Raw genomic sequence first — 9,406 nt, 5'->3', positions numbered from 1 at the left:
TGCTGTGATGAGTCCATTATGTTTGGTCATAGTAATGATGTGTTTTGTATATGATAAATAATCAGTCTAAATTTACACTCAGACTTGATTTCTTAACCTTAGAGTATCACATACTCAAACCATAGAAGATGACTACAGCTGAATGTTCCTGGCATTACATTACTTTATCAAGAAGATGGACAAAGATAAAACACAATTCTTCCTACTACTGCTGCATGGACAGAAGGCAAATTCAGAAATACAAAATTAGTGGAACTTAATCATAATCATGTGGCATTTAAGCTTATCTAACAATTATCTCTCTACTTCTCAATTGAATGTCTTTCAATAAATAAGAATTTATCATTTTCTGCAAGAAAAAGAAAGGATTGGAGGTATGGTTCAGTGATAGAGCACAAAGCCCCAAGTGGATGAGGCATCCTTCCTCTGGGAAGCTGAGCTTTCCCCATGGCTTCTTAGTGGTGAGATGTTTGTTTTCCATGCTACTTAGCTCCCCATGATCCTTTTAATCACAGCTTTTACCATATTTCTCCCTCTTGCTCTAGACTAGAGCTTCTCAAGGGTAGGGACTCAGTATTATTTCAGTTGGTACTGACAGGGCCTAGCACAATATAGTACTCACTGAACTATTTTTTTAATTAAAATTTTAACAGGATTCACCATAGATTTGCACAACATACTTGCGCATTCTTCCTCCTTCTTACTACCAATTCTCCTCTCTCTCTCTCTCTCCGTCCCTCCCTCTCCCTTCCTCTCTCCCTCTCCCTCTCTCTCTCTCTCTCTCTCTCTCTCTCTCTCTCTCTCTCTCTCTCTCTCTCTCTCTCTCTTTCTTTCTCTCTCTCTCTCTCTCTCCCTCTTCCTCTCCCTCTCCCTCTCTCTCCCTCTTTCTCTTACCATAGGGTTCCAGCAGGGGGCTTCTGCTTTGATGTTTTTATTTCAGGAAGCTACTTGAACAGAGGGTAATTATTGCTGTTAATAGCAGTGATTACCCCATAATCTGGTTACATGTCCTATTTCATTTGAACATCAAGAGCAGCTGTCTTTGAACAAGTCTCGACGGGTCTATGGGGGAAGGGCTTCCTGACATACTCTCTTTGGTCTTATTAGTTTGAGAAGGAAGCTGAGATTGGGGAGCAGGATGAAACCATTTGCACTCCCACCCCAGGTTTTATAATATAGTACTTACTGGTGTTGTTGAAGAACACTCCCACTGTGCTGTGGGAGGAAAGGCAGATAGGGTTTCTGATCTCATCATTTCTCTTGCTCTTATGCGCCTTAGCAAGAATTCTCTAGACATAGACTCACAGCCCTAAGACAGCAGGTTTTCTTTTCTTTTCTTTCAATTGGCAATTGAAACATGGATAACCAGCAGTCATATCAATGCTTTAGGCTTCTCAGATCTCTTTTAGCCACCCTCCCCTGCCCCCAAAGCTTGCTTTACAGGAGGAAATGAGGCCTCTTCAGATGGTTTTACTTTAAAACAAAACACAAGATTCTATGCCCTGTGCATTTGCTAAACATTTACTTAGTTTATAGCTGCTGGCTCCTGAGTTTCGCATTTGCGCATGCTCTCTAAAAGCTTCCTGGACTGGGGTTTTCTCTCAGAGTATGTTGTGGTTAATATTACTCAAACTGGAATCAGCCAGATTTAAAATTCAATCTCTTCTCAGCCACCCACCAAGCTCTGTGATCTCTGAAAGGAAGACCCAGTATCATTTTGCACCTTTAAGTTTTAGTTCCTTTTTGAGAAAAAAAAAGTATCTACCTTGTACAGTTCACTTGTGGATTAGGCCAGGCAACTGAGGACTCACAGGTACTGATTGTATTTTGCTGGTGGTCCTCACAGGAAAATCTTAAAGATCTTATTAACTGTATATGGGTCAAAAATTCAAATTTCAGAAATCCAGTGGGACAAAAATAATGGCCATGTACACAAGATGTTTTTCACCTAACGTGCATCTTTCTCAACCGCAGTGGCTCAGAGTTGAGCTGCTGGCCTATGGGTAGGCTCGTGTGAGAGAGAAAGGATACCTTGGGTATTTTCCCTGTAGCTCCTTGCACCTAGCTAACAGCTGTTTTCAATATGTTGACGATTTAGGAAAACAGTCAAAAATAATACCTTGGAAATTTTAGTCCTACAGCTATGAAAAGACTTTCAGGAAGAGAGAGAGAGATTGTCTTTAATTGGGTCATTTCATTTGATCCATGGTGGTTTTTATTTTATTTTATTTTTAAATGAAATAAACCTTAAGAAAAATTATTGTTCAACACACATTTTTATACACACTTCCTGGCTTAAATAGGGCTGGTTCCATAATCCAAGCAAATATAAAATATATAAAACAACAAATGGAAACATATGCTGGCTACCCTGGACAAGTTCTTTCGCAACCAAAAGTATTTCCAGGAAATATTGCAGCATTTCCAAGCCATGTAAGACAGCTTGAAGAGGATATAGAGAGCATCTTCTTTCACATAACATTGTTAATGTTTTGGGCTACTAAAGAAAGTAAACATTGCAACTTATTTGTTTATTCATCCTTTTATTCCAAAAATCTTTTGTCTAATTTTAAGACTATGTGGAATATTTAAGGGAAAAGAAATGGAATTATAAGGGCTTAAAATGATGATCATTGCACTCTCCTTATAACTTCTCAACCAATTGGGAAATAAGACACAAGTGCCAGATGGATGAAGGTAAAAGTTCTGGCGTACTCCCTAGGAGTGTTGCATTAGAAGTCAGGACTTGACTTTAAAACCAAATAGACTTCCTATTAATTTTCCAGGACTTTAGATGACACATAGAGGGGAGAGTATGAATCCACTGAATGGATAAATGCATACAAACTCCAAATGGTCCCTCAGTCACTTAATTGTAATGACAAAGATCATAGGTCAAAATTCTTAACTTCCTCTCGTCTAGAAATATGGACTGGTAAAAGTCAAATTCTTATTGCTCAACTATGAATGAGTCATTCCATTTTTACTGGGAAAAAACGAATACAGTATGGGAAATATGGGCTGCAAATTGACTCTAAGACAGGCAATCTCCTTTACAAATAAATGGTGAAGATAAAGGAGATGTAACATAGGGTTATTGTAATGGATTGACTTTATTCCTCAAAGTCTCTGGGTTGAAAATTTTATCTCGTTGTGATTTGGATAAAATCTGAGGGTCTGCTCACAGGGTATATAGCCTGGAAGCTTTGTCCTTGGTCTGGCAGTGGTAGTGGCAGACCTAAGATGTGGGGCTGAATGGGAAATAATTAGGTCATTGGATTCCTTGATAAGATTAATGCTGTTATCGTAGGACCCTGCTTAGCTGCCAAAAAGGTAGGTTGTTATAGAAAAGTCAACCTGGATCTTGAATATCTCTGGCTTATTTCTCTTCTCTCACCAGTCAATCTTCCTCTGGCACAGATGGCCATTGTGATACCACCCCAAACCTAATAGACAGGACCACTTGATTGCCTTCTTCACACACTACACTGCTTCTGGTGTGATGTTATATATCTGGAGTTGGGCTTTGGGACTGAGTCAAGAAGGCATCTCAAACAGATTAATCCATTCAGGGAAGATTAAGGGACTAGTGGGTGACAGAACCACTGGTTTTGTTCTTTTAAAAATAGTACTTTCTCTGGTAAAATTATTCTGTTGTGGGGCCTTCTGCCACAAGGTGGGTCTGTGCTCTGACTTCCCACAATTCACCATATGTTACCTGATCTCTGTGGTATTCAGGGTACAGCAACAGAGAACAAGGCTATGGCAAATATAGTCTTCTTTTATTTCTCATATCTAAAGGTGGCACTTCCACAACATTAACTCATGTCTTAAAATTCAGTCATATTCTTACAATACCCAGCCTCGTACTCTTCAGGTTGAGGTGCTCAATCCCATAAGACTGCTTTATTTTAGATTTAAGTTAAGCCTCTCAGTTGGTACCTTACTTGGGTACCAGTTTAGAGGTTCTTATGTGCCTCATCTCTTAGGTCTGAAAGTTCCCATAAAAACTCAGAGAACTTAGAAAAATACTATACTTAGCAATTACCATTTTATGATAAAGGATGCAGCTCAAGACCAACCCATTGGAAGACATACATGGGGCAAGATACTCAAAAAGGTTCTATACCTTCTTGGCATATCACCCTTCCAGTGCCTGAACTCATTTACAAACCCTGATGTTTCCCAAGTCCTTCTCCATAGCTTTTATTGAGCCTTTGATATGTAGATATAGCTAATTAAATTATGGACCTTGGCCACTGAAGCCAATCTTCAGCCCTACTTTCCTCTCCAAAGGTTGGATGCTGGGACTGAAAGTTCTAGCCTTATAATTATGTATGAGATGGCTCATCCCTCTAAACTATGTAAGGGCCCATCTTAAGTCACCTTGTAACATACACACAGGTATGATGCAAAGCCATGAATATCAAAATACACTACTGTCATTCAGGATATTCTCAAAGTTTTGAATCTGTGTGTCACAGAAAGAAGTAAAGTATATATATATATATTATATGCATGTATATATACATATGTATATATACACGTGCATGTGTATGTGTGTGACATCCGCTGTGGTGTGTGTGTGTGTGTGTGTGTGTGTGTGTGTGTGTGCATAGTACATGGTCAAGATTATCTTGGGGCTAATATGACCTCACTGAAGGGATAGTTTGCAACAACTAACATGGAAGGAAAGTCTTACCTTTGTGGTTTTTGTCTCTAGTCAATGGATGTCTTTCTGTTATACACCAAAATTTGGTCAAAGTAGAACAAAGATACATGGATATATTAACTTAGGAAATTTGTGTGTATGCAATTAAGAGCAATTTGTAAATAAGAAAATAATTTTTATAAATCAAAATAGAGTACAGTTTATGCAAGCTTTTTTTGGAAACTTGGAAATCAAAAAAATATCGTATAAACATGCAAAAATAAGTGAATTGAAGTGATGATTATCTTGATAGAAATCAAAGGACCTGTCCAAGAAAAGAGAAATTTTGTTTACATTAACTACTTATCTATTAAACAAATATTCAGGGCCGGGAGTTTGGCCTAGTTGTAGAATGCTTGCCTAGCATGCACAAAGACCTGGGTTCAATTCTTCAGTACCACACACATAGAAAAAGCCAAAAATGGTGCTGTGGCTCAAGTGGTAGAGCTCTAGCCTTGAGGAAAAATCCAAGGACAGTGCCTAAGCCCTGAGTTCAAACCCCAAGACTGGCAAAGAAATATTCAGTGAATACTTCCTGTAGGCTTACATGGATATGGTTCATACAGTAGATATAGGGAAATTAATAAACTCGAAGTCTTTGTGGACTATATATCTTATGGCTCTAAGTGATAGCTATCATTTTAATAGTTACTTTCAATATATAATAAAGATTAGTTGAGTTGGAGCCATATAAAATGTTTTATAGGGATAATATTAGTGGTTTGTCAGAGCACTTCTTGAGGTTGCTGCTATTGTCATCAAAATCTAAGACCCAGAGACATTACATTGGTCTCATTGTCCCTCAGGGACAGAAAGGAGATTCATCTCAGACTGGTAGATCTATACTTTGAATCTCTCCTTTTCTTTTTTTGTTGTTGTTGCTCTGTCAGTCCTGGGGCTTGAACTTGGGGCTTGGATTTTGTCCATGAGCTTTTTTGCTCAAGGATAATGCTCTACCATTTTGAGCCACAGTGCAATTTCCAGTTTCCTGGGGGTTATCTGGAGTCTCGTGGAGTTTCTTGCCTAGGCTCGCTTTGAACCATCCTTAGATCTCAGCCTCCTGAGTACCTAGGATTACAGATGTGGTCCACTGGTGCTTGGTTTTGAACCTCTACTTCTTTTGAAATAGGATTTCCAGCTTCTACTACTTCTATCCCCTTCTTTTAAATGTAATTATTACTGACTTCTGAAACTGTAACCCCTCTGTATATCACCTTTATAATAAAAATATCAAAAAGGAAAAAAAATAAAGAGAAACATAGATACTTTTAAAATATAAATACTTCCCTTCCCATTCTCTCCTCTCCTTTTTCCTCCCCTCCCTTCCTCTCCCTGCCCCCGCGCCCACCCCCTCCAAACTGGATTTAGGCAGATAACTGCAAAATCCTGATGCTCATGAAATTCTTTGCTGGCAAGGCACCAAAACTTGTGTCCTGATGCAAGATCCCCTTGAGGCCCTGAAGCCATCTAGCCAAAAAGGATGTAGTAGAAACCTTCAGGCTTCAAACTCTTGGCAGGAATAATAAAAGAGGATCATGGCCTACCCAAGTTTGGACAACAGAACTTCTGGAACATTTGTTTAAAGGGAAGAAAGCCACTCCTTTGGGGTTGGGCCAGAAGTTTTGTTACCTGCCTTAAAGGAAAAAAAATGACTTTGCAAATATCTGGACATGAGACAAAAAAATAAAGGAAAAATAACCCATGTACCTGGTTTTTCAAAACAGACCTCCAAACAAACTCCACTGAGACGCACTGAATGTGGTTGAGGAATGGCCTCGGAGTCTGGGGCGGCCGTTGCCCTTGGCTGCACTTAACTTAAAAAATACCAGTAGAGGTTTCTTCTTTCATGTAGACGTGTATTTGGTTTGAGCTGTAAGACAAGATGAGAAATGATGGGGGTGTGTGAAGGAGGGAGCCAGGGAGGTGGGTGGGCATATTTTCATTCTGCCATTCTCTTTGAACTGTGTGCCACAAGCTTCATGAATGCCTCCCCTCAGGGCAATGGAAATAAAATGATCTGCCCCAGGAATTTCAGAGTGAAAAATGAACTCACCTCATGGATGCCAAGATTGATCCTGACACAAATGGTTAGTGAGAAATAGGGAGGGAAGCCTAGGGAAGGGAACTACAATGAACTAGAAGGAAGGGGAAGGAAACTGAGAGTCAAGAAACCTGAATCCCATTTCTAAATAGATCACCCTCAGTCTTTAGAACCTTCATATTCAAAGCAAGAGTAGGAGAGACAAAGAACTACAATGATTTTGGATTTCTCCAATGGGAACCTGGATGATTCCAGATGGGGCAGCACTAGGGAGGGCTCTTGGTTGAGGAAACAGGAGCTAGGGGACAAACCCTTGGCAGGGGAAGAAAGGGCACCTATTTCCTTTTAGCCTGGGTGGAGCGTTGGGCTGGGTGGGGACCGCAGAGTGAGGCCATGATGTCATTGGCAGGTGTGGACCCTCTTGGGCATCAGGGAAAGTTGGGTCCTGCCCTTGGTTAATAGCATTCTCCAAAAGTGAAGCAGAGGCATCATGGTTTTAGTGTGTAACTGTCTTTTGAGTGAGAAAGAGTCGATCTATCTTTTCCTGTCTCCTTCGCAACATCATAAAAGTAGTAAGAAGGGAGTCAGGAGTATAATCTTGATTTTTATTTCCCCTCCCTTCCCTTCTTCTCCCTTCTTATTCCCTCTAAAGCTAGACACCACAAGATACCTTAATTTGATTTTGAATCCGAGGCCTTCACTTATCAGGGCCAGTTATAAATTGTCCAGAAAGGCTAACTATCTTGTTGAGGTGACTTGACACCACTGGCTCAGTGAGCAGGGACCAGGTAGGAGTGTTGAGATTTTACATTTTCTGAGGGCAGCACATTTTCAAGTGATCTCAAGACTATTTGTCAAAACAGTTCAGTCTCTGGGTGCTTGTGGCTCATGCCTGTACTCTTAGCTACTTAGGAGGCTGAGATTTGAGGACCTGATTCAAAATCAACCTAGAGAGGGAAGTCTGTGAGATGCTTATCTCCACTAACGTAAAAAATATGCCAGAAGTGGAGTTCTGACTCAAGTGGTAGAGTGCTTCTTTGAACAAAATGAAGGCCAGAGACCTTAGAGCTCAGGCCCCAGGAAAAAAGAAAGAAAAAAAAAATGAAAAAAGGAAGTCAATCTCCCCTGGGCCAAGATTTTTATGAAATTCAAAATAAATTACTTAAGAATTAAATAATCAATGTGTACTAACTCTGCATCCCCAGTTTTGAAATTATTAAATTAAGTAGCTGTAAAATGATTCTATGATTCTATCACAAGCTGAAAGCCTCCGGTTTTATTATTAAATCCAATCACCATAAACGTATTCTGTTGAGAAGCTTTTCAATGCTTGTTCACAATTTTGGCCACTGGCTGTAGCCCATGCAGGCATCACACTTTGGATAACTGGTATACAGTTTTAGTTTTCACTCCTCTTTCCCCTGCCAAACTAAAAAAAGAAAGCAGTTACCTCAGGAGAGGCAGCTTGGTTAGAACATGCAACTGTAGCAGCAGCAGCTAAGCAACAGAAACTCAGGCCTTCCTGCTCCTAGGTTGCTGGGGAGCCCGCACCAGACACTTTGTGTCTCTAAGTTTCCCTTTCATCACTTCTAAAAGGCAAGGAAGTAGCACTGACCTCTCAGGACTGCTTTGACTAGTAAATATGGTAGCATGTACAAGGCTCCTAACACAGGGTACCTGTTCTATGAATATTCATTTTTCTACTCCGAAGAGAGGAGAGCAGCATAAGTTACTCTCCTCTAGTATCTGTTTCCTCTAAGTCTAATTTTTCTTTTCTCTCTCTCTTTTTTTTTGTCTGTTGTGGGACTTGAACTCTAGGCCTGGGCACTATCTCTGAGCGCTTCTGGTCAAGGCTACTGCCCTACCCCTTTAGCCACAGCACCACTTCTGGTTTTCTGATGATTAATTGGAGATAAGAGTCTTATGCACTTTCAGGCCTGAGCTGGCTTTGAATCTCACATGTGAGAACTTCTGATCCTCAGATCTCAGCCTCCTAAGTAGCTAACATTCAGGCCTGAGCCATCGTGCTCAGCCTAACTTTTCCTTAGCTACTTCCCCTAATCCCCCACCTCCCCACCAACTCCTGAGTTCATCAGCCTTGTCTGCTCTATCCTTCTGATAAAGTAGTGGTGCAAGGGCAGGAAGCTAGATTTACTTTTTCATGGTTCTTTCTTTACAGGGCATCGATTAACGTTTTAGTATGACATGATCCCCACAGGCTCTTGCATATTCAATTCTTGGCACTCGGCTGGCAGCTCTGTTTGGGAAGGGTCAGAAATCACAGCTTATAAATGAAACCCAACCCATTTCTTGGTTTTTGCAAATAAAGCTTTACTGAGACACAGACATTGTTTATCTATTTCCTTTGGTTGCTTTGACTTCTAGTAGGGCCTAGTATTTTTTATTATCTAGGCTTTTATAGAAAATATTAGCTAGTCTTCTTCCTAAATGATTTTAAATACATAAAAGATTGCTTGTCTTAAAATGTATATAAAATACAAGAAAGGTTTTGCATTTGTTTTTACATATATTTTTACATGTAAAATGTTTTATATTTACTAAATTTTGAGAAATGAGATAACCAACAACTCTGTCTTCATAGTTGTGAAGACTAGATGAGTTATTTCATGAAATATGCTTATGAAGAGTACTTT

The sequence above is a fragment of the Megascapheus bottae genome, chromosome 6 (genome assembly GCF_031878675.1).
Source record: "Megascapheus bottae isolate mThoBot1 chromosome 6, mThoBot2.hap1, whole genome shotgun sequence".
Taxonomy (NCBI): domain Eukaryota; kingdom Metazoa; phylum Chordata; class Mammalia; order Rodentia; family Geomyidae; genus Megascapheus; species Megascapheus bottae.
Note: the sequence above shows the minus strand (reverse complement) of the source record.